Consider the following 25,480-nt stretch of genomic DNA (forward strand, 5'->3'; position numbering starts at 1 on the left):
AGAGGCATCATAGCTTGCGTGGCTATGAAAGTGTTGCTTGGTATTATCACATCCCTTGTTTTTTTGCCAAAGAAGCCTGTAGCTCTTTTCTGCAAAAAATTTCCTTGTGTTGTGGAGTCTGTGACTTCACATGTGCTCTAACAAAGGCCTCAGCTGAGTTGGATATTCTAAGCTCTCTGCATAGAGTCCTCTTTATACCTGGCCGGTCAATTATGTGTAAGTTTGGTGTACAGATTAAATAATAGTACATTTGTTACAATAGAGTATTAATTATATTCACTGTGCATTGCATGGGAATGGATATTTGATGTTTGACATATTGACATTTGACTTCAAAAATATCTGCCCTTTTGTAAGCTAAGAAAGAGAAACAGAGCAGTTAATGAAAGCACAGAAAAGAGAAAAGGGGACTTAATTGCTCCAAGGGCAAATATCTGAGTGATGGGAAGTAGGCTTTGAAGTGGGAGAAGTGAAGTGCGGATGAATGGCCTCCTATGGCAATTTTAAAATAAGTTAACTTGACCTTAACATCCTCAAATAAAATTTCTTTCCTGCTCCAAGTGGGGCTGTGCATGACTGGGCATCCACACTCCAGAGAGGAGTTCCACTTCAAGGGCATTGGATTTATAATGTTTCTGTGATCCTCAGGATTAACTGCTGTATGAATGTGTATTCATCATCCAGCGCGGCCCTTCTCCCTGTACTGAGAGAAGTCTGGTCTCCGGGAGTGGACGGGGCAGATCTTTTGAATGACTCTCCTGGTGCCCCTTCTGAGTCAGGACTTGAAGTGGTTGGCGGTACAAGGATCAGCTGAAGGGCTTTTTCCAATCAGATCTAACCACTATAGGACTTTGTGGGTAGAGAGCTGCAAGCACGTCCTTGAGTTATAGCCCTCTGAAGCTCTTGGAAATGAGAAGGAATTAAATGTGCTGACACAGACACCAAAGACTTATTTTAAGTGAATAAAAAGACAGTTGCAAAGCTGTATGTGCAATGTAATCTTATTTTGATAAAAAATAAATGAACAGGAAAATCATGTGAGAATATATACAGATTATTACTATTAAATCTCTCCAAAGGTACAGAGAATGGGGCAAGTATGTGGGTAAAGGGACTTTTTACTTTCTAAGTTATTAATTTCTGTAATATGGAATTTTATAATAATGACAATGACTTTTGAAATCAGAAAAAAACTTTAGAAAAGAGTTAAGTGTGGAAACATCTCTTGGTTTGCATCATTTGGAGGGATTTACTCCTGAGACAAGTGGTTTACAGACAAAGAGACATTTCTGATATGGCCCTGCTAGATCTGTATTTGTTTTTTTTTAAATTTTATTTTATTATGTATTTGTTTTTATTTCTCATTGTAATCCTGCTTCCTTCCAAGTATACAAAGGAAAGAAAAAGGAACAATACCTCATTTACTATGTTAAAATATTTGAGATAGTAGAAATAAGTAAATGACCAGTAGGGATGCAGAAAGTATAGCACTTAAAACTTACTGTGTGCCTGGCACTTTCTTTGGTCCTGTGTTTTCTTTACAAATGTTAATTATTTCATCCTTATAACAACTGTGTTGGTTAGGTCTTCTACAGATCCCATTTTACAGATGAGAAAAGTGAGGCACAAAAAGCACATACTGTATTAGTTTAAAAGAATCAGGTACCGAGCCGTTAGACTACAGCACAAAACGTATGAAGCTATGAAGTTTGTTCATTAGAGAAAATCTAGAAAAAGTAAAAGCAACACTGCTGGTTTGAATGATTTAAAAAATTATGCACACAGTGAATCATAATCTAATTGTTTGAAGTCACAAAATATGCAAAGGTTACTACAGGTGTGATTTAACACCCTCATTGTAATTCAGATCAGACGAGAAAGTTGGAGTTCAGTAAAATGAAACCACAGATGAGTGACCAAATGGCAAACGATGAATGCAGTCACAAAAATGTTTCTGGTTGGATTACAGTCCTCCACTGAATTTTGCTGTCAGTACCACCTAGAATATTTCCCAGGCTAAATATTTTAGAAGTTATGACTACTCTTTATTTTTATATATGTATTTATTATTTTTGTAGTCCATTATAGAACTTGTATCCCGAGAACCTAGAACAGAGCCTGAAACATGGAAAGCACTCAATAAATATTTATAGAATGGACTTAGATTAAACACTCAAAGTAGCTTGAGTTTTGTTTTCTTACTATATCAGTGTTTTAATAACTAGAATAAGAATCTGAAATACTCTTAAGTTAATCAAAGGATCACTTCAATATTCCATTTTGAATTCTACTGCAACACAATAATTCATAGCCATCATCCATTAAAGTTTATCAATCTCACTAAGATTTCCTTTTTATTTTTTATTTTTTAAAAGATTTTATTTATTTATTCATGAAAGAATATTTCTCTCTCTAGAGAGAGAGAGAGAGAGGCAGAGGGAGAAGCAGGCTCCCAAGGAGCAGGGAGCCCGATTCGGGACTCGATCCTAGGACCCTGGGATCATGACCTGAGCCAAAGGCAGACGCTTAACCATCTGAGCCACCCAGGCGCCCAAGATTTCCTTTTTATAAAATTAGGTAGGGGCAGTTTTCAAAGACAGTGTCATAGGAGGCTCCTGAACTTCCTTCTTCCCATTGATGCACCAAATAAACACTTGCACGTGGAATAATTCCCTGTGAAGGAAATCCAGAGACTAGCTGAGGGACTCCTAAACATCTGGCAAATAAGAAAATACCCACATTGAAATGGGTAGGAATAGTTGGGACATAATCTTGCCTTAAACCTCACTCTTAGCACAGTGCCATACAAATGGGAGGTAACCCCCACATCCCAGTTTCTCCTTGAGAAGCTAAGGGTTTGGACCCCACATTTAGCCTCCTAACTTTAAGACTCCCACTTGAGGGACAGGCCTTCCAAACAGCTTGCTTTGAAAGCCAATGGGGATTGCAGCCACAAGATCCACAAGACTATAGTAAACAAAGAAGCAGTTTTTAATGGGTGTGAGCACCCCTGTGGCTACCACCCCAGGACTCAGTGCAGAAGGAACAGGCAGAAATGCCCATCTTAGTCTTTCTCTAAAAGGATTATATTTGCATACTTTAAAAAAAGTTTTTATTTAAATTCCAGTTAGTTAATATCCAGTGTAATATTAGTTTCAGGTGTACAATATAGTGATTGAACAATTACCTATATCACCCTGTGATCGTCACAAGTGCCCTCCTTAATCCCCATCACCTATTTTACCATATATGACAACCTGATAGCTAACATCATAGTCAATAATAAAAAAAAAAAGCTTTCTCTCTAAAATAAGGAACAAGATAAGGATGCCCACTCTTGCCACTTTTATTCAACATAGTATCTAAAGTCCCAGCCAGAGCAATTAGGCAAGAAAAAGAAATAAAGGCATTCAAATTGGAAAGGGAGAAGTAAAACCATCACTATTTGCAGATGACATATTATATACAGAAAACTCTAAAGATTCCACCAAAACATTATTGGAACTAATAAATTAATTAAGTAAAGTTGCAGCACACAAAATCAATATACAAAAATAAATTGTGTTTCTATACACTAACAATGATTTCTGAAAAAGACAAATAGGAAAACCCTCTTTACTATAGCATCAAAAAGAATAAAATACTTAGGAATAAATTTAACCAAGGAGGTGAAAGATCTGTTTGGTGACAACTATAAGACACTTATGAAAGAAACTGAAAGAGACACAAGTAAATGAAAAGCTATTCCATGCTCATGGATTGGAAGAATATTGTTAAAATGTCCACACTACTCAAAGCAATCTACAGAGTTAACACAATCTCTATCAAAATTCCAATGGCATTTTCTACAGAAATAGAACAAACAATTCTCAAATTCCCACAGAACCACAAAAGACACTGAATAGCCAAAGCAATCTTGAGAAAAAAAGAACAAGCTGGAGGCCTTATGCTTCCTGATTTCAAACTATATTACAAAGTTATAATAATCAAACCTGCATGGTATCAGCATAAAGTAGACACATAGATCAATGGAACAGAATAGAGAGCCCAGAAATAAAACCATGCATACATGATCAATTAACTAAGGACAAAGGAGGCAGAAATGTACAATGGGGAAAGGATAATCTCATCAATAAATGGTGTTGGGAAAACTGGATGACCACATACAAATGAATGAAAATACCATACACGAAAATCAACTAAAGATGTATTAAAGATGTAAGTGTAACACATGACTCCATAAGAGTTCTAGAAGGAAACATAGAGTAGGCTCCTTGACATTGATCTTGACAATGATTTTCTGGATTTGTCACCAAAAACACAAATAAACAAGTGGGACCACATCAAACCAAAAAGCTTCTGCACAGAAAAGGAAAGCAGCAACAAAAGGAAAAGGCAATGTACCGTAGGAGAAAATATTTGCAAATCACTTATCTGATAAGGAGTTAATATTCAAAATATACAAATAACTCATACAACTCAATAGTAAAATAACAAATACTCCAATTTAAAAAATGGGCAGAGGAAATGAAGACATGTTATTCCAAACAAGACACACAAATGGCCAACAGATACACGAAAAGGTGCTCAACATCGCTAATCATGAGATAATGCAAATCAAAACCATAGTGAGATATTACTTCACCCCTGTTAGAATGACTATTATAAAAAAGACAAGAGATAACAAATGCTGGTGAGGATGTGAAGGAAAGGGAAACTTGGAGCACTGTTGGTGGGAATGTAAATTGTTATGTTCATTATGGAAAACAGTATGGAGGTTCCTCAAAAAATTAAAATAGTGGAATATTTTTCAGCCATGAGAAAGAAGAAAATCATAATGTTTGCAACAACATGGATGAACCTTGAGGGTATCATGTTAACTGAAATGAGCCAGACAGAGAAAGACAAATACTGTACATCACTTATGTGTGGAATCTAAAAAAGTTGAACTCATAGAAACAGAGACTAGAATTATGATTACCAGGATCTGGGGGCGGGAGAAATGGGGAGATGCTGGTCAAAGATTATAAACTTCCAGTTATAAGATGAATAAGTTCTGGGGATCTAATATACAGGATGGTGATTATAATTAATGATACTGTATTACATACTTGAAAGTTGCCAAGAGAGTATATCTTAAATGTTTCACCACAAAAAAGAAATGGTAATTGTGCGATGTGATGGAGGTGTTAGCTAACAATCAGTTTGCAATATATAAGTGTATCAAATCAATAGGCTGTACACCTTAAACTTACACATTGTTATATGTCAACTGTATCTCAATAAGGCTGGAGAAAAATTGGGCAGAGTAGCTTAAGCTGTGCAAACAGTTAATCATCTAAAATGTTTTTTGAAAGAGAGGAGCCTTGTCTTAAGTGAATATACCACATTTTAGTATAAGGTAGAAACTATAGACAGCCCTCAAAGCTCATTGGCTTCATATTCGTTTGTTTATCCATTCATGCATTAAGCAGTTAATTGAATGTCAGATATTATATTAGATGTTTGCATTAGAAATGAATATTCATTAACCCACTAGATCATCAATCTATCACAAATATTTATTAAATCCCTACGATGTACCAGGCATGGTGCTAAATACTTTACATGCATCAGTGTTGTCAATGGGGATGATTTTGCCTCCCAGGGGACATTTAGCAATGTCTGGAGACTTATTTGGTTGTCTTAATTGGGAAGGGGATTACTACTGGCATCTAGTGGTAAAGGGGATTACTACTGTCATCTAGTGTAAAGGTTGCTGCAAAGCATCCTACAATGCCCAGACTAGTCCCCAGAAAAAAGAATTACCTAGTCCAAGGGCCAAGAGTGCCAAGTCGGGAAACCCTGATGTACATGACTCTATTTAGTACTCCTATGAGCTACCTAATATTAGAACCATCTGCTTCTTGCAAACGAAGAACTAAGATTTGCAGTGATCAACTAACCAAGGCCCAATATCCTAAGTGGCTGAGCTGGACATTCCTTGACTCCAAAGTTGTGCCCTTAAAAGTTATGGTATACCATTCCGTGGATAAAGAAAATCCAGGGTGACATGGGTGGGGTGGGATGGGGAGAAGAGGGTGGGCTGGGAAAGCAACTGGATAATAAAGCTGGAATAAATTATTATTACATGAAGCATTCAGGAGAGAGCAGAATGCAGAAAGAAAATGATACTAAAAACAGATGGTACTTTTATGGATACATCAAGAGAAAATGGGGCTAGAGGAAGAAATAGAACTGTTGTTAATAAACAATGGGGAGCTCCAAAGTGCGTGGAAAAAAAAGCAAGTAATCCTGAGTTCTTAAAATCTACTTCTCCCAAAGGAAACACATGTGAACAAGTTGGGAAGTAGTGAAGATAGTTATTGATTACTAGCAGCCCATTAGAAATGTGAAATATAGGCTTATAGGTTCTAGGAAGTAGGTTCACATACTTACTGAATCACTCAGAATGATTTATGGATGAATTCTTGAGATTTGAGGAGACTGCAAAGATTTGAACAAAGTAAATACTGTAATGATATTTAAGACATGTAGGGATTGTAGAAGAGCGTATTATTAGACTCCACTGGAACTTTGCTCCAGTGTTATTTAGTCAGCACAGTGGATATAAATTGATCACCTTGGACTTTGTGTAAAAGGGATCAATCACTGAAATACTGAAAATCCCTCATTATAAGGTAGATTCCTATCTAAGGCTACCCTAACATGGACCCAAAGATTGGGTTAAAGCAAGATCAACCGCATGGATGGAGCTATAAAGTATGATGCTAAGCGAAATAAGTCAGTCAGAGAAAGATAAATACCATATGATTTCACTCCTTTGTGGAATTTAAGAAGTGAAACAAATGAGCAAAGGGCTGAAGAGAGAGAGAGAGACAGACAAACCAAGAAACAGACTCTTAACTATAGAGAACAAACTGATGGTTGCCAGAGGGTGGGGGGGTAGGGGAAATAGATGATGGGGATTAAGGAGGGCACTTGTGTGAGCAGCACTGGGTGATGTATGGAAGTGTTGAATCACTATATTATACACTTGAAACTAATGTAACACTATACTAATTAACTGGAATTAAAAGAAAAACTTTAAAAAAAGGCAAGATGAACTGCACACCTGAACTTGATGGGATGTATTTTGTTGCTACAATTACATGACATAATACATCTATTATGAAAGTGTATTTTACCATACATGGCTTAATTTCAAATCATAATGGGAAGAACTAAATCATATGGATTAAGCAAATCATGGTTGAACACTTTTAAACTAGTAATTGTAAGGACAGATAGATTCTGTAGAGGTAAACCACAAAGGGGGTACCTCTTGATTCCTGGAAACTGTCTGGAGACTTTAGGCTTTTAAAATTTTTGTAAATCATGTTAGAGTCTCAGAAAGTTTCCCCTGATAGCTAACATAAATTTCCCTCTTGCACTTTAAACTCGTTTCATCTTGTTATCTCTGGGAAAAACAGAAATGCAACAAATAAAATATTCTTCCACCACCTTTTTTGTTCTAAATCCTAGTGGCCTCACTATAAACTAAACTTTGGATGATTTAAATAAAATAAATATGTTTTAAAATTATCAAATAGTAGCTGCTATAAAATATCAATACACTAGACATATGTAGTATAAAGTAGGAAGGAAATTTATTTAATTAGCCAATTATTATTAATGAATTTCAGGTTACTTGAATTTTTGCTCTTAAAGTGATGCTGAAATGAATAGTTTAGTACACATACTTTTGTAGGTTAAGGATAAATTCCTAGAGATTGGACTGCTGGGTTGAATGTTGGCACGTTTTGAGTTTTGATATACAAATGCCCTCCAAAGGATGGTACCAATTGTTACTAACAATGTATGAAAGTAATTATTTTTCTGCCTCCTTGCTAATAAAAGTAATGCTAATAAAAATAACAATAGTAATGGTAACAGCTAACACAGCAACAGTTTACTGTGTGATAGATATTGTTCTAAGCATTCTCAGGTATTACATGGAATATTATAAATTTGTAATCTTTGCTAACATGGTAGGCAAAAAGGTCACTTATTTTTCTTTACTCATTCTGTATTTCATGTTATTTGGAAGTCAAGGAACTCAAGTCATCTAGAAAGACTTTGCCCAAGATTATAAAAGTATTTTCCTAGATTTTATTTTGGTGTATTTAGATGCTCATTTTGTTAACATCTTTACGTTTATTATTGAGGGGATCCCCTCAATGTTATTCCTTTTTTAAGAAAAATTATCAATTATTCTGAACCTACTTATTTTCCCAGGTAAGTTTCAGAATAAATTTATCAATTGAAAAGAACTTCAAGTTCTGATACAGATTGCATATTAAATTTATAGATTCACATCTTCTCACATCTTCTTTATTGTCTCCCTCATCTCATACCCACTGAGTTGTTTAGCTCCGTCGATCCTGCCTCCAGATTGTCTCACCTGTGTACCTTCCTCTTTCCATTTATCCCATCTCCCCCCTAGTTCAGTCCTATGCTGTCTCCCTCCTGGCCATCCCTGCCATCACTGACCTGATCTTTACTCTGTCTTTCCATTCTCGAAACTATTTTGTATTTTTTTTTTAAGATTTATTTATTTTAGAGAGAGAAGGAGAGAAAGAGAGCACGAGTGGGAGAGGCAGAGGGAGTGGGAGAGAGAGAATCCCAAGCAGACTCCCCACTGAGTGTGCAGCCCCACGTGGGGCTCCATCCCATGACCTTGAGATGAAGACCCAAGGAAAACTCCAAGAGACGGATACCCAACTGACTGTGCCACCCAGGCGCCCCTAAGCTATTTTGTATTCTAATGCAAGATTAAAGTGTTAAAGTGACTATATTCCTTCTCTGATCAAAACCATTTTTTTCAATACCGAGAACAAAGATCAATTGCTGATGCCTGGCATTGAAAGTGCTTTAGAAAATGCTCCTGCTCTGCCTGGAAAAGCCCCTCCTGAAGGCTGTTTTCATACTACTAGCACCCAGAGCTCTGACGTGTACTACCACGAGCCTTCCTACCCCGTCATAGCAGTGGTCTGTTTATATGCTAGTCTTTTCCAGGAACTGTAAGAGACTGAAAACATGCAAAAGCACTTATTTGTCCTTGTAACCTTAGCACCTAGCTCGGGACCTACTATAGCGTAGGTGTTCAATACTTACTTGATGGATGATTATTTGATGGGTTATTTGCTTACAGTAAGCGAAGAAATAGAATAACATTTTATTATTTCAAGAGCCTTTGAAATATTTTTTCAAATTATTGAAATTCAAATTCAATTTCAATTTGAAATTCAAATTCAAATTCAAATTATTTGAAATAATACACAGTTAAATAACCCATATTTGCAGCTGAGAAGCCGAGGTACGAATATATGAAAGTTAAAGTTAAAAATTCCATATGTTAAAAAAAGCCCCGCATAGATTGAATGTAAAAACAAACCTGGAAAAGATGTTCCTTAAAATATAAAAATATATGAGTAAGAAAACATCCTGGTAGAAAATTGGACAGAAGGCACAAATACAAATTTACCTTAGGAAGAAGTAAAAATGGCCAATACATATATGAAAAGAAGTTCTTTATAATTTCTCGCTTTGAAATTTAAAATGGTAGCAGGTACCAGTTTAATCTATCAAACTGACAAAGTTGATAGAATGAATAGTCAATATCGGCGAGGAGAAAGAGGAAAAGCATTTTCATAGACATTTTGTCTTAGAATAAAATGGTACAACTCTTTGGGGGGAGAATTTGGGCATTATTTGCCCAAAGTATTAACTACTCAAAACCTGTTATTTTCAGTAATTTTACTTCTAGGAATGTACTCTAATGAAAAAAGTGTGGTTGCCAACACAGGTTTGCACAAGAATGCTTCTTATACTATTATTAATAATGTAAAAATTAGATATAATCCAGATTTCTAATAAAAATGGATTTATCAAAAATGATATTGGTTTATCTATTCAGAGCAAGCACTATGCCACTCATCTGCCTGAGCTCCAGAGTCCTGGCTCTGCCTCTTATCAGCTGGGTTACCCAGGTGAAGTTCCTGAACTCTCTGCCTCCATTTCTTTATCTGCAAAATGAGAATCATAAAATTACCTATTTCACAGCTGTTGTGAGAACTAAAGAAGTCGATGCATGTGAAAGATCTTAGTACAGTGCTAATGCATAATAAATTTTACCTAATTTATTATTATTAGTAGTAGTATTACCATGGATAACTATATAACCACAAAACATCATGTTTTAGAAGAATAATTTTTAGATAAGAAAATGTCCCCTCCAATATATCATTATGAAAAGAAGTGATTACATAGCAGGATACAGAGATGATTCCAATTTTGCCTTCAAAGGATTTTGTGCTCTTACAGTATATATAAAAATAAGTACCGTAAGTACCTATACCTGCATGCTAATAGGGATTATCTTTGGGTGGTAGGATAATGTGTAAAATTTAGTTTCTTTATACATATCTCTTTTTTCCAAATAATCTATAATAAGCATGCATTGTTTTTGTAATGAGAAAAAGGAGAACGATTTATTTAAAAGAAGCTATGGCCCAGGAAGTTTAGCACATTGACCAGGTAACTTACCAGTGGTGGGAAAGAGAAAGGAAAAGGGCAACATTTACTGACTCATGGGGCTATGTGCAGTGCGTAGTACACAGACTCTATTTCAACCCTTCTCTATAACGGCCCTCCAAGGAGGCACAGAGGTCATAAGTGTGAACTTTGTGTGAGACAGCCCAGGTATTCCTACTTCTGTCCTTTCCTAGCTGTGTAACCTTGAGCCTATTAATCTTGCTGAATCTTGGGAGTCTTCACTTGTAAATAAGGCCTAGAACCGTTTTCCTCACATGTCTGTTATGAGGATTAAATGAGATAATATACATAAAACTCTTAGTCTGCCTTAATGTGCCTGACATCATGTTAACTCCTTACTTTAAAAGAAAAGTATTTTAGGGCACCTGGGACGTTCAGTCGGTTAAGCGTCGGCCTTCAGCTCAGGTCATGATCCCAGAGTCCTGGGATCGAGCCCCGCATTGGGCTTCCTGCTCAGCGGGGAGCCTGCTTCTCCCCCTGTCACTCCCCTTGCTCGTGCTTTCTCTCTCTTTCTCTCAAATAAATAAATAATAAAATTAAAAAAAAACTAAAAGAAAAAAGTATTTATACACGCATACATACTTTAATAGATCATAAATTGTTACTAAGAAAGTTAAAGAATCTTATCCAAGATCATTTAGCTAGTAAATGGAGCCAAAAATCAAATCCATGTATGTCTTATTACAAACTGCTTATATTTTATTCCATGTTACTCTTTTGATAACTTTTCTCTAGTAAGAAACCAGTAAACAGCAATGTAGGCAGTCAACCAAGGCCTACATGTGAAACTCCAAGAAGTAAAGTGTTACTAAGAACAGGGAATATATCGGAGCATCTGGGTGGCTCAGTCGTTAAGTGTCTGCCTTCAGCTCAGGTCATGATCCCGGGGTCCTGGGATCGAGCCCCACGTTGGGCTCCCTGCTCCATTGGAAGCCTGCTTCTCCCTCTCCCACTCTCCCTGCTTGTGTTCCCTCTCTCGCTGTCTCTCTCTGTGTCAAATAAATAAATAAAGTCTTAAAAAAAAAAAGAATAGGGAATATAACGACTTGCAAAGAGCTGGCATTCAGATAAATTTAGCACAAATCTTATAATGAACAACTTTGTATATTTTAGCTTGTCCCAACCAGATAGCAGAATATAACAGAACGGTCAGCCTGTCCTGTCGATGTGGGACCATTTCTGCATGAATTTGTAATTTCTTAGTGCCCTATGTATATCATATGCCAGATGCTTTATTGCCAATAGAGCAGCAAGACAAGGAGGAATTAAAATATGTGGTTCCATTATATTTGACTATGTATACAACATTCTAAGCTCTCAAAAGGAACAGAGATGTGTGGAACAAAGTGTGAAAGCATAAAGAACATTGAACTATACCTAGTTCAACCATCAGTCGTGCCATTAACTACTTTTATCACCACTTATCTCTTGGGGCTGGTTTCCATATCTTCAAAATGAGATGCACTGAAGTGGAAAGTGGCAAGGGAACTTTGTAACTCCAAGTTCCTATAATTCTAAGTGGTACATCCTTTGTTGGGACATTGAATGGTTGGATGATGATGCAGCAGTAGGACTATTTTGGAAATGATTTTTCTCATAGTAACTGTTAAGGCACTTATTTCATCCATGCACTAGTTTATTCAACAAATAATTTTTATTGCATGACTGCTAATAAGCCATGCTCTGGAGATAGCGCAGTGAATAAAACAGAAGACTTTTCTGCTATCAAGGAGCTTATGTTCTATTGGGGTAGACTGACATTGGGCAAGTAAATAAATACAGAATACAAAGCCAGGTAGTAACAAAGTGTCTTGAGAAATAAAAAAGCAGAGCAGGGGGTGGAGTCATAGAGGAGAGGGAGTGCTATCAGATGGGTTGGCTAGGGAAGACTTCTCTGAGGAGATGACATTCGAGCCCTGATCTAAAGAAGTGAGGGTCTGATAATGACCTTATCTAGGAGGAAGTATTCCAGGGAGAAAATATAAAGACCTTGAGGCAGAAGCATGGTCCGTGCATTCAAGGGGAGGGAGAAAGGTCAACCTAGTCTGAACGGAGTGAGGAAGGGAGTGGGCCCTGGCCAGATCATGGTGGCTTTGGCAAGAGCTTTCGACATCCTTAGAGTTGTGATGGGTTTGGGGCAAAAGAGGGCAGGGTAGCATTTGTATTCTACAAGATGGTTTCGGCTGCCTTTGGGACACAGAACAAGATGGGGCTGGAAGCAAGAGGCCAGTGAATAAGCCATATGATGGTCTGGACAAAAGGGAGGGCGGTTTTAGAAGAACAAGGTTAAATGAGGAAGAGCTGAGAAGGAGTTGGATTTGGGATACGTTGTTAGGACAAGGATGTCAAGACTTGCTGAAGGATTGATGGTGGAGTGTGACAGAAAGAAGGGAGGCTGAGGGTGACTTTTGGGTTTTTGGCCTGAGCAACTGGGTGAATGAAGTGCTATTTACTGAGAGGCGGAAATACTGCAGGTGGGTGGGAAAGCAGAAAGGAGGGTCATTTGAAGGGTAGAATGGATAGTTCAGTTTTGGCCTTGTTAATTTTGAGATGCCCTCTAGACATATGGTACATAGTGGGTGAGGCTGGAGTTCAGGGAGAGGTCAAGGCTGCAGAGTCAAGAAGTAGATGTGTGTGTGTGTGTGTGTGTGTGTGTGTGTATGTGCACATGTGCACATGCACATGTGTTTTATGCCATAGGACTAATCTCCAATATTATTAATATACTGAAACTACTGCTTCAGAGCATGACTACAAATATTTAATTTCAGATATGGGGTACAGATTGGAGGGTGTAAGGAAGCTGTGTTTCTGTATTTATAAAACAGGGAAGAAACATTTGTCCTCTGAGAACCATTGTAATGAGTAGGAGGAAAACACATCCTATTTAAGGCACACCATAGTATCTTGAGTAAATTACCCAGGTGTAATCCCATCAGTTCTCAATAAATGAAAAGATGAAGAGTCACGTGTATTTCTGAATATTCAGAACATGTTTTAGTGCAATGACATGATGGCTTTATATTATGTTCCTTGATACAGAAAGTACAAGAAAGGATTTTAGAAGCAGTTTCCCAAGTTGATATCCTCAAATGTTTAAAATGTTCTCCTAGTCCTATTTTCAGGCATACCAAATGCCAAACCTGCAGTCAGTTTCAATTCAACAGAGCCTCATACCAGTATTTGACTACAAGTCTAAAAAAAGATTTGGATCCCCACCAGTGAATGATCAAAGTTGAAACTGCTGCTGGAAACCCCCTAACATCCTATGATGAAAGGGAGGCTGAGGATAGTAGCTCGTTCAGTGTCATAACCTGAATGTTTATTACATCAGTCAAACAATGCCACTGCAGGTTTAAATTGACAGAGTAAAAACAAAATTCCTAACTTTCTATACTCCCTTTTTGCACTTACTCTAAGCAGTTGAATGATACGGGCTCTCTGAATCTTGGCAGCCAGTTATGGTTAGTATTAGGATTTGTAATCTTTTCTTGAGAAACTTGATACCTATTCCAGATGACATGCAGGGTTTGATTAATCATCACCTACTACTAAAAGTTTTTGAAAGAATGTCTTCAGGAAGTTCTTTGAATAGACTGTGCTATTTGGATTTTGCAGATGGAGATGCCATTTCATTTAAAATGTCACTAAGCAAAGGACACCTATGGATGGCAATTCATTGTAAGTATTATCTGGGGAAATTGAGAATTACCTGGTACACCTGGCTCTCTTAATCTTTTTCAATGCACAATCTCTTATTTTTAGAAATAAGAAATGGATAAAGTTTAGGCTTCTGGGTAATCCTTAGGGATAAACACTGGGGTGTGAAAATGGACTTTTCCTTCTGTGAAGAATGAAAAGATAGTGCTTTAAAGGAGTGAATTTGAGTAACTACATGCCACAAGTAGGCACCTGACACTCATTACAATTTTGAAAATCCTATGTGGTGCCGTGTACAGATCTATTATATCCATCTATCTGTATTTGTAGGGGGATTATTAACCGAATAGATCTTGTTTAATTGCACATTGAAGTTCCAACTTTAATTATAAAATCCTTGCCAAATTTGCCCTCATTGGCACCAGATAAAGAGCAGTTTTAAGAACCTCAAAATGCCACATTTGCTTTTTTGTGTTATGGGTTATGAACCTTACAAAGTATATTGCAATTCTTATCTGTGCTTGAAAGGAAAGAAACAGCTTCCCAGAGAGGCTCATGTAAGATAATACAATGTTACTTCCAGAACAGCGTTAGAATTTGGGTTGACCACCTCTGGAAGCTATGGCTCAGACTGCAAAACATATTACCTCCTAATAAATCCTAACACTGTGAGGAAAAATCCCACTTTGGACTCACCTTTTCATTATCAATTCCTTCCCTACCATCATGAGCTTTGTGAATAAGACATGCTCTGTTTAAAGGAGAACAAAAAACAGGGTTTATTGAAAACATGTGATGATATAACCTAGGAATCCTTTATAAAGAGGCTGGAGAGGATTTGACTGAGTTCGATACCATTCAGGAGCAGGATATTTTCCCACAAACTACATAGAAGTATCAAGAAAATGTAAGTCAAAAATAGTTTCAGATGTGCACATTTTAACATTATGACTGGTAAATACTCCAGAAAACCACAGAAACTTGATAAGAGATGGATTCTTAAGTCACACGATGGCAAATGTCCTGGGGATTAGCTACAGCACTTTGATCTCCAAATTCCAGACACAGATTTGGAGTCTGTGGTACGGGCTAAAATCAAATATTTAAAACGTTTTGCAAAAGGCAGGAGTAAAAATATTGAGAAAAAAGGCAGCCTGGGAATAGAAGAGTGTTCTGTAAAGGAGCCTACAATTACAAGCAGGCAAAATACGTACTTTATTAAAAAATGTCAGCACATTCACCTGACCAAATTAAAGTAGGCAACTGAAGCAATTAGAAAAAAAAATTGCAGGCAAAAATTATTCTTCTGAAACCTCCTGAGAACCGAGGCAAAGGTGCTATTTTTTAGCTTTCATAGTTTCGATAAATGCCACCCATTTTTTTCTTTATTTCCTCATATTGTTTTTACACTGTGTGTGTAGAGGGTGCAATGGGGTTTGATGTTCTGCATATGAATGTCTACTAGCTGGCAATGTTTTGAATTTTTTATTCACTCAATACACATTTATTGTGGCCAGAAACTGCTAGGACCTGGGTATATTGTAGTAAAGGGTATGGATGGGGCATGGGTGGAGGTGGTCAAGGCAGATACCTTTAGCCCACACAGGGGTAAAAAGACAGTTGACATAGAAGACGTTGAGTGGCATGGCTGCAATCTCTGGTGATGGATGCTATGACAGGAGAAATACAAGGAGCAGAGTGCAGAGTCAGTTAACCTAGTTAAGGGGCCAGGAAAGTCCTCCTGGGGTGAAACATAGGTTAAGCCATAATTGATAACCGGTCAAAAAGAAAGCTACAAAACCCCCTCTTGTGACCCCAGCATCCTGTGGTACCGTAACACAAGCATTTTTTGCAATGATCACACCTAAAGAGCTCTAGACTCAAAAAGTTCCTGGTGTTCCTTCCCTTCCTCTTTTAAAATAAAATTTATTCTTGTTTAAGATACGTAGACTCTCGGGGCACCTGGGTGGCTCAGATGGTTAAGCATCTGCCTTCGGCTTGGGTCATGATGCCAGGGTCCTGGGATTGAGCCCTCCATCGGGCTCCCTGCTCAGCGGGGAGCCTGCTTCTCCCTCTCTTCTCCTGCTCCCCCTGCTTGTGCTCTCTTGCTCTCTCTCAAATAAATAAATAAAATCTTTAAAAAAAAAAGATACATAGACTCTCAAATTCTAAAAATTTACTATTGAGGAAGATAATTTGAGAAAAAACAATCAACAAAAACATACAAAGAGGTCTTACTGAATTGATCATTTTTTTCTGATTATATTTATCAATTCTAGGATTGATGAGAATACACTGACTCCATTACTATTATAGTTCAGTTTACTATCTCTAAGACTTGAGTGTGTATTACATGCCAGGCCCTAAGCTAAGCACTTTGCATGTATTACCTCACTTAATCTTCCTGGGCAATCTTTGAGAAGATAAAACTGAAATTCCAAGTTTAAAATGAAAGAAATATACGGAAAGCAAGTTAAGGCAAATCGTAGATCACCTTTTAGAACAGGGCTTTGTTAAGAGAGTTAAAAATGCTATTGAAATAGAAATTGAAATAGAAAGCTAAATGTTATGTCAGCTTAGGATTGTGGACATTCATGTGAAAATCTATGGTAGGTTATCTTTGGCATTGTCCTTCTTTGCAATGATAAAAATGCCTTGAGTGAGTGAGATTTTGCACAACTGTACATTATATGAACAAATTCACCCAAATATTGATATGCAATGATAATCATAATAAACATTTACACTGTGCTTACTGTGTGCAAGCAACAGTACTTTTTAAGTTTTGAATAGTTAATATATTTATATGGTTTAAGTATCAAAATGATATAAAGAAGTAAAAAAGAGAGGAAAGCTGAGAAACAGAGTCTTATCTATAGAGAACAAACGGATGGTTACCAGAGGGGAGGTTGGTGGGGATACGGAGGACATAGCTGATGGGGATTAAGGATGGTCTTGCTGTGATGAACACTGGGTGTTTTGTGGACGTGTGGAATGACTATATTATGCACTTGAAAATAATATTACACTGTATGTTAATGAACTGGAATTTAAATAAAAACATAAAACAAAAAAGAAGTAACTGATGAGAAATCTAGTTCCTCTCAACTGTCCCCATTCACTTTTTCCTTACCCATTCTTCCCCCTCCGATTTCTTCCCACTCCTTTTCTGGCAAAAAGGAGGCTTTTCCCCTCTTTGACCCTAAGAACATACTGCACAGGGGAAATTGCCCCCATCTGGACCTGGCTCCACTCTCGGTTTCTCTTGTCCTCTTCTGCTCTTTTCCTGGCGCTCTTTTTCTCAGTGGGGTGTGGATAATAGAACAGCCCTGGGCTTTTGGGGACCTTTAACTATTTTTTTTTTGTTTATAAAAACACTAAACATTCAATTCCAGAGAACCAAAAATCCCACCTCCCCACTGAACACTAAGGGGCATGTCTTCTGCTCTATACCTTTCCTGTTTTTCTTTCTGTCTTATTAATGTTTTTAAAAACAAATGAGTTTTTTATATAAATAAAGTTTTTAAAGTGTAAAAAAATTTATACAAATAAAGGCAATATGAATATATACTCTTAGTTTTTTACACAAAAAGTAAACACACTCAAATGCTATATTATAATATTTTTTTCTCTTACCTACTATATTTTGGATCCTTCTATAGCTATACAGAAAGATCTTTATTGCATTCTTAGTTTATTCAGCTATACTAAATATTACACATTGATGGAACTGTTAGGAAGTAGAATTCCTGGGTTGAAGAGTAAATGCTGTGTAATTCTAGTAGATATTGACACTTTTTCATAACAGTGATACCACTTTGCATTCCTATGGAGTATCAGTGCCTGTTTACTTACAGTCTAACTAAAAAAGACTGTGGCCAGATTTTGGATTTTTGCTCACCTGATAGGCGAGAAAATGTTATCATTTGTATTTCTTTTTTTTAAGATTTTATTTATTTTGTCAGAGAGAGACAGAGAGACAGAGAGACAGAGTGACAGAGCACAAGCAGGGGGAGTGGCAGGCAGAGGGAAAGGGAAAAGCAGGCTCCCCGCTGAGCAAGGAGCTTGATGCAGGACTCGATCCCAGGACCCTGGGATCGTGACCTGAGCCGAAGGCAGATGCTTAACCGACTGAGCCACCCAGGTGTGTCCCCATTTGTATTTCTTTTTTATGAGTAAGATTGAGTATGTTTCTGTGAACTGTCTGTTCATGTTCATTCCCTATCTTTTATTTTCCACTGGTTTGTTGGGCTTTTCTTCTGGATTTCAGTAGTATCTTTATAGTTTAGGATGATTAACTGTCTCTGATAGAAGTTGTAAATATTTTCCCACATTTGTCTTTTGATTCTCTTTGTTTGTTTGTTTTCTTTTATTTTATCATGCAGTGTTCTTTGATCTTATATAGCCTGATTTTATCAATTTGTAATTATCATGTAGCCTAAATTTATCATCATTTTCTTCTATGGCTTCTTTATTTTTAGTTATAGTTAGAAAGCCTTCTTGGTTCCAAGGTTAGAAGAGAATTTACCCATTTCTGCATCCAGTATGTTTTGGGTCTCACTTAATTTAAATCATTGACCTATTTGTAGTTTATCTTGGGATATGATGAGATAAATATAGATCCAACCTGATCTTCTTCCCAATGAGTAATTAGTTGTTCCAACATTGCTTATGACCAGAGTGAGGATGAAGTTGAAATTCATGAATCTGGCCACATGAGATTGTTACTAGCTTTTGACTTTCCTCTTAGTTATGATGGAAGATCCACTGGGAGACATTAAGCAGAGTTTGGGAGGAAAGGTAGAGTCTTAGAGATAAGAATAGGGGGATTTTTGAAAGGTTTGGGATTAGGAAGGACAAATGACTTCTTTTTTAGATCACATTAGGACCATGAATATGGGGTCCAACTTGTTACAAAGCACTTTTGGGGCCTTGGTGGCAATTTTAAACATTTTATTCTGTGGGAATCATCCTTTGAGGTTGCAATGTGATTTTATGCATTCTTTAGCAGGCAAGGTATAACTAGTATTGGTCTCAGTAAAGTTTACTTGGATAAGGACTTTCTATAAAGTAAAGTTAGCTTTAAATAATGGTATTTCAGGAATTTGTACAGTATTGGCTTTTTATATTAATTGCGCTCTCAACACTTCATCTACATAAACATTAAATTTACATTCATTTGTCAGAGCATGAAGAACTCCTCCTTAATGTGCTATATTTTCATTTGTTTCTTGACCACGTGGTTAAATATGAATTTCAGAAACTTCTGCTTATTAAAATAATTTTCATAGAAAAATAGAGAAAGCAGAAACATATATTTTCTATGAAAATAAAAAATGCCATTTAAGTCAGCATAGATGTAATTTACTGTCATGAAATAGTCTAGGCATTTCTATATTTTAAAAGGAATGGTCATCCTCTGGAAAACAATTTGGAAGTTTCTGATAAAGTTAAATATACACTTACCATATAACCCTGTTATATGGTAACCCTACTCCTGGGTGTTTACCCTAGAGAAATAAAACCTTATGTTCATACAAAAACTTCTACATGAACGGTCATAGCAGCTTTATTTATAATAGCCAAAATCTGTAAACAATCCAAATGACCTTTAACAGGTAAATGGACAAACTGTGGTACTTCCACATAATGGAATACTAGTCAACAAGAAAAAGAGATGAACTCTTGATATACACAGTGATTTGGATAGATCTCAAGAGCACTATGCTGAGCACACACACAAAAAAAGAGCCAATTTCAAGGACTGAATGTATGATTGTATGATTCCATTTAGATAACATTCTAAAAATGACAAAGTTATAGTGATGGAGAACAGATTAGTGGTCCCCAGAGTTTAGGACTGAGGGAAGGAATGACTTTCAAAGGATAACACCCCAAATTTCTTCAGGAGGGTGGGAAAGTCTGTATTTTGATTGTGGAGCTGGTTAAATTAATTTATATATGTGATAAAATTTCATTTCACTATATATAAAAAATCGAGTGAATGCAAAAATTAGTAAATAAGAATAAGGCCTGCAGTTTAGTTAATAATATATATCACTATCAACTTCCTGGTTTTGATAATTGCACTATATTATGTTAAGATGTTATCATTGGGGGAAGCTGGGTGAAGGGTACATGGGTACATGAGACTCTGTGTTATTTTTGCAATTTCTAAGTCTAAAGTGATTTCAAAATAAAAAGTTGAAAAAAAGGCCAGATCTTAGGAAGATGACCATTGAGAGAAGGAACTGCATCTTTTATGATACGAGCATTTCTTTTCTTTTAGACGTCATATTAGTTAATGTCTCCTGTGGGGTGTGGGGAGATTTGGGGGTAGGAATCAGACCTCACCATATGGTTTATTTATTTGTTTCTATGCCACATGGGGGTTGTGCAGGGAGATAATGTGGTGTCATAGAAAGAAGTCTGAACTTGATGTGAGCAAATCTTCCTTCCTTCCTTCCTTCCTCCCTTCTTCCCTCTTTTTTGATTCTTTTGCTTATATGCAGTGGGACCCTTGATAAGGCCCTTATTCTAAGTTTCAGTTTTTTGATATATAAAGTGGGGATCATAATTTCTTCCAATGTCAAGATTATTATGAGTTATGTGAGATTGTCTGTAAGCACGATTTACAATTAAACCATGAAATTTTATTCCTATTCATGTAACACCAGGTACTCCAACTCCTAATTTCCTGCTATTTTTAGCTTCAAAGGAAGATTTCTTATCTAAATACAGCTCTTAAACTATTGTCTCTTTTCTAATGTACATGCAGGAAATAGACAATGGATGGACTGGCATGGACACAGCCACAGTGAATTAGTGGGAAAATTATCAAAAGCCAAAAATGAAGCAAAGTCTCACTCATCACTCCCTTTTGTTTCAAGGGAGGCTGTAAGTTGTGCGTTTAACTCAATGTGGTTCTTGCTTTTAACCCAAAAGGAGCGTAGAGGGGAATTATGCACGATTTTTCTCTCTTTTTATTTAAAAAAAAAAAATCCTTACGTTTTATTTCTGACAAAAAAGATGGTTCTGCAGCATTTTCAAGTGGAATCTTTACTTATGTTTCAAAGTAAGAGAAATCAAGGAGTCCTTTGTTAACTGTGGCCAGTAGAACGAGGCTCATCTTTCCTGGTATCAGACACCAACTGGAATATGCTGAAAATATGGATCCTGAAAAAAAAGTTGCTCATCTATATAACGTGGTCTCTCACCAACCTGTTAATGAATTCATTTTTCCTGCTCCTTCATTATTCTTCCAAATGTAGATTAAACGGATTATAGTGTAATTAAATTTGACTCTTGCAAGAGGCAGTGCTTTAGAGCAGTGAGCTGTGGGGAAGCTGGCATTCTATTCCTAGCTTCACAGCTAACTTAAGGGCTGAGCACAAGGCACCACCACTTCCCGGAGCCTCAGTTTTTTCTGTCTGTGGAGGGAGATAAACAATGTCTCAGAGGAACACGGTGCTGTGTTATGAGTTCTATATTCTAATTGAGCTCCAAATTCCTTTATAGGAAGGTACTCTTTGAAGAATTAAAGATGCATTTATATTGTTGTTGTGACTCTTAATAGGAATAAAGCTTTAAAATCTAAATTTAAAAGCCTCCTACTGCACAGTACATTATCCACGTTCTTAAATACTGCAATCAGCTGTGCACTGAGCCGCTCTGTGGTATTTATTAAAAAAAAAAAAAAAAGAAGCAGCACCATGAAGATGTACTGTAGAACATTTTCAAAGCCATATGCAGTGGTTTTAACTGCAGGACTTCCTCTGAAGTTAATGGGACTCATACTGGCAAATTCCAAGCACCACTTTGAAAATTTACCCCATAGTGAGAGTTTAATGCTTCTTATTGATCATGTCTTCAGATAACATCTAAAGGCAAAAAGGGACAATGTCTCAAAGAAAATAAATAATCTTTAATGACATAAATCTGCATCGCAACCATCATAACTAAGAGTATGCAGCAGAGTCCTTTGGTAAGCAGGCCCTTTGGGAACTGCTCATTGGTGATGGTTACCAGTGGGGCTGTAAACGACTTTCCATGACACGCTCCTAATTCCAGATGCTCACAGAAGATAACACATTTTCTTTTAATTTTGAAATTTCATGTTTTTAAGGGTAGATATGTATCAATGAATGGAAAAGTCAGAGGGAATAGATTTATATTCTTCTGAATAAGTAATAATTTAGGAAGGAATGATAGGAAGTTCAAACAGGTACTAAAAAACCCTGAGCCTTATATAGCCATACTTTTCATTGCCTGACCAATTTTTTTTTTTTTAAACCCAAATATTCACCATTAGACCTGTCAGCAAGCTATTGGGCGCTTGCTAGGGGCCCATCTCAAGAAGCTGTCCTGCATCAGGCAACTATTATATGCCCTCAAATGGCTTACATGGTCCTCAGGGTGTGACAGTTGCTCCACCATTTCTTACTACTCTGCCCTGCTCATGGAACTCCAGCCAAAATGACCTTATGTCTCTTTCTTATATAAGCTGTTGGGTCACAAGAATATTTACAATTACTATCCCCTGGCCTGTAAAAATCTGTGCCTAAATCTCATAAATGACTCCTTTTTGGGGTACCTGGGTGGCTCAGTTGTTAAGCGTTTCCCTTCGGCTCAGGTCATGATCCCAGGGTCCTGGGATCGAGCCCCACATCAGGCACCCTGCTCCGTGGGAAGCCTGCTTCTCCCTCTCCCACTCCCCCTGCTTGTGTTCCCTCTCTTGCTGTGTCTCTCTCTCTGTCAAATAAATAAATAAAATCTTTAAAAAAAATGACTCCTTTTTAATATTCAGGTCAACTTGAGTGTCCACTTCTTAGAAAGACTCTCTTGGGCCACCTAGTCTAAAGAAGCCCCCCTCATCTCTCTGCTTTATTTTTTTCACTGCAATTATCTCTAGCTGACACAACCTTGTTTTTAAAAAATATGTTTGTATATTATTTTTCTCCATCCACTGGAATATTGCTCTACAAGGAGGCCCTTGCCCACTTGGCACAACACAGCTTCCCCAGCATATGGAAGCATGCTTGGACATGGTGGATGTTGTATAAATGTTTGTTGGATGATTAAGCACAAAACCTTGGGTATCTTTTGCTTCTCTGTCTTATATAATCATTCATGATATTCTATACCCTCCTTACCAAGACTACTTCTACCTCGATCACCTTTGTTCTGTATCAGCATAATTAGTCTCCCTCCTACCAGTTTTGCCCTTCTCAAAGGACACAGGAGACCATACTCTCACAGGCAGGTACCTTGTCTTATTCATCTTTGTGTCTTTGCACCAAAGATCATCATGTTTGGCACATAATAAGTATACTGTGAATGAATATTTTTACATAACATTTGATAGTAATAATACAATATATCATAGTGCCCTAGTGAAATTTATAGAAATAATCTTTAGCTATTCATTTCTGTCTAAGGGCATTGTCTATATGGTCAAATCATATCAGCTAATCAAGCTACTTTATAAGTTCAAGTTTTGTACTAAGTCAACAATTATCTGTTTAGACAAGTCTCTCTATAGTTTATAACATTAACAAACAGTAGAAGGCATTTCTGGGAGTAATATCACTTCTCTGGAGATATCCCCAATTAGGAAATACCCAGAGAACTTTATGATAACATTGCTCAAGAAAGTAAGCAATCTTATACAAGGCAACTGAGTCTATTTTAGAGCCCCATTTCCTTTTTAGGTTAGAAAGCTGCAATAGATAACCTGATTTAGTTGACATAATAAGGCTGATATATAAGGCTGATACTGCAATTAATATTTTGTAAAGTCTGGCTTCTCATTCAAAGGTCTTGGATTACTAATGATGAACATGAAAGTATCAGATTCTTTTAAGTTTGTTAAGTTTCAATTTAATTTTAAAATGTGAATAAACAATAAGGGCAATCTTCTTACAGTTGGGTAGTATGGTACAATGGGAAACAGATACCTGGTCATTGTGCTGGGTTTCTGGCATACAGTTCCTAAAACCCTTGGAATCCCTGGAGTGGTAAGTATCTTTTTATGCTAATGAGATGACTGGTACCTGGGGGTCCCTAGACAACTTCAGGGTGATATCTGGTTACCAGAAAGACCAAGGCATGATTAGAGAGTTGGAACTTTCAGCCCTACCCCCAGACACTGGGGAAGGGAACAGGGCCTAGAGACTGAATTCAATGACCAATAGCCAATGATTTAATTAATTGTGTCTATGTAATGGAATTTCCATGAAAATCTCTAAACCATGGGGTTCAGAGATCTTCCAGATTGGTGAACACGCCAAGGTGTTGGGAGGGTGGCATGCGTGGAGAGGTTATGAGAGCTCCATGTTAGCCTTTCCTTTACCTCAAGGACCTTACCCTATGCATCTCTTCCACTTGGCTGTTCTTGAGTTGTATCTTTTATAATAAATTGATAATAGTAAGCAAAACACTTTCCTGAATTCTGGGAGTCATTCTAGTGAATTATTGAACCTGAGGTGTGGGAGGGTTATGGGAACCCCCAGATGTGTAGTCAGCCTGGCAGAAGTGTGTGTAGCCTGGCATCTGAAGTCAGGGGTTGGGAGAGTGTCTTGTGGGACTGTCCACCTGTCGGGGGGGGTGTGTGCTAATTCCAGGTAGTTAGCATCAGAATTCTATTGAATGGTTGAACACGAAGTTAGGTGAATCTTGGTTCTTTAACCTACTATATTTCTTTTTTTTCTTTGAGATTTTATTTATTTATTTGAGAGAGTAGAGAGAGAGTGAGCAAGAGAGCACAAGCAGAGGGAGCAGCAGGAGGAGAGGGAGAAGCAGTCTCCCCGTTGAGCAGGGAGCCTGACTCGGGGCTCAATCCTAGGAAGCTCGATCCCAGGACCCTGGGATCATGACCTCAGCTGAAGGCAGATGCTTAACTAACTGAGCCACCCAGGCACCCCTCAACTACTATATTCTTAACATTGAACAAGTTTCCTTTTTTTTTTTTAAGATTTTATTTATTTATTTGACAGAGAGAGAGACAGCGAGAGAAGGAACACAAGCAGCGGGAGTGGGAGAGGGAGAAGCAGGCCTCCCGCCGAGCAGGGAGCCCGATGTGGGGCTCAATCCCAGGACCCTGGGATCATGACCTGAGCTGAAGGCAGACGCTTAATGACTGAGCCACCCAGGCGCCCCCATTGATCAAGTTTCTTAAGCCCAGTCTTACTTCATCATTTATGAAATAGGATATTATAATACCTAT

At 37.3% G+C, this 25,480-nt stretch overlaps 1 protein-coding gene across 1 annotated transcript in view; it reads right to left on the reverse strand.

Annotated features, from left to right (window-relative positions):
• KCNQ5 (potassium voltage-gated channel subfamily Q member 5) overlaps positions 1-25,480 on the reverse strand; it is a 495,907-nt gene that overhangs the window by 100,022 nt on the left and 370,405 nt on the right. The window lies entirely within an intron of this gene.

The sequence above is a fragment of the Eumetopias jubatus genome, unplaced genomic scaffold, assembly GCF_037043125.1.
Source record: "Eumetopias jubatus isolate StellerSeaLion01/CBP00866 unplaced genomic scaffold, mEumJub1_p1.0 scaffold_6, whole genome shotgun sequence".
Classification (NCBI taxonomy): domain Eukaryota; kingdom Metazoa; phylum Chordata; class Mammalia; order Carnivora; family Otariidae; genus Eumetopias; species Eumetopias jubatus.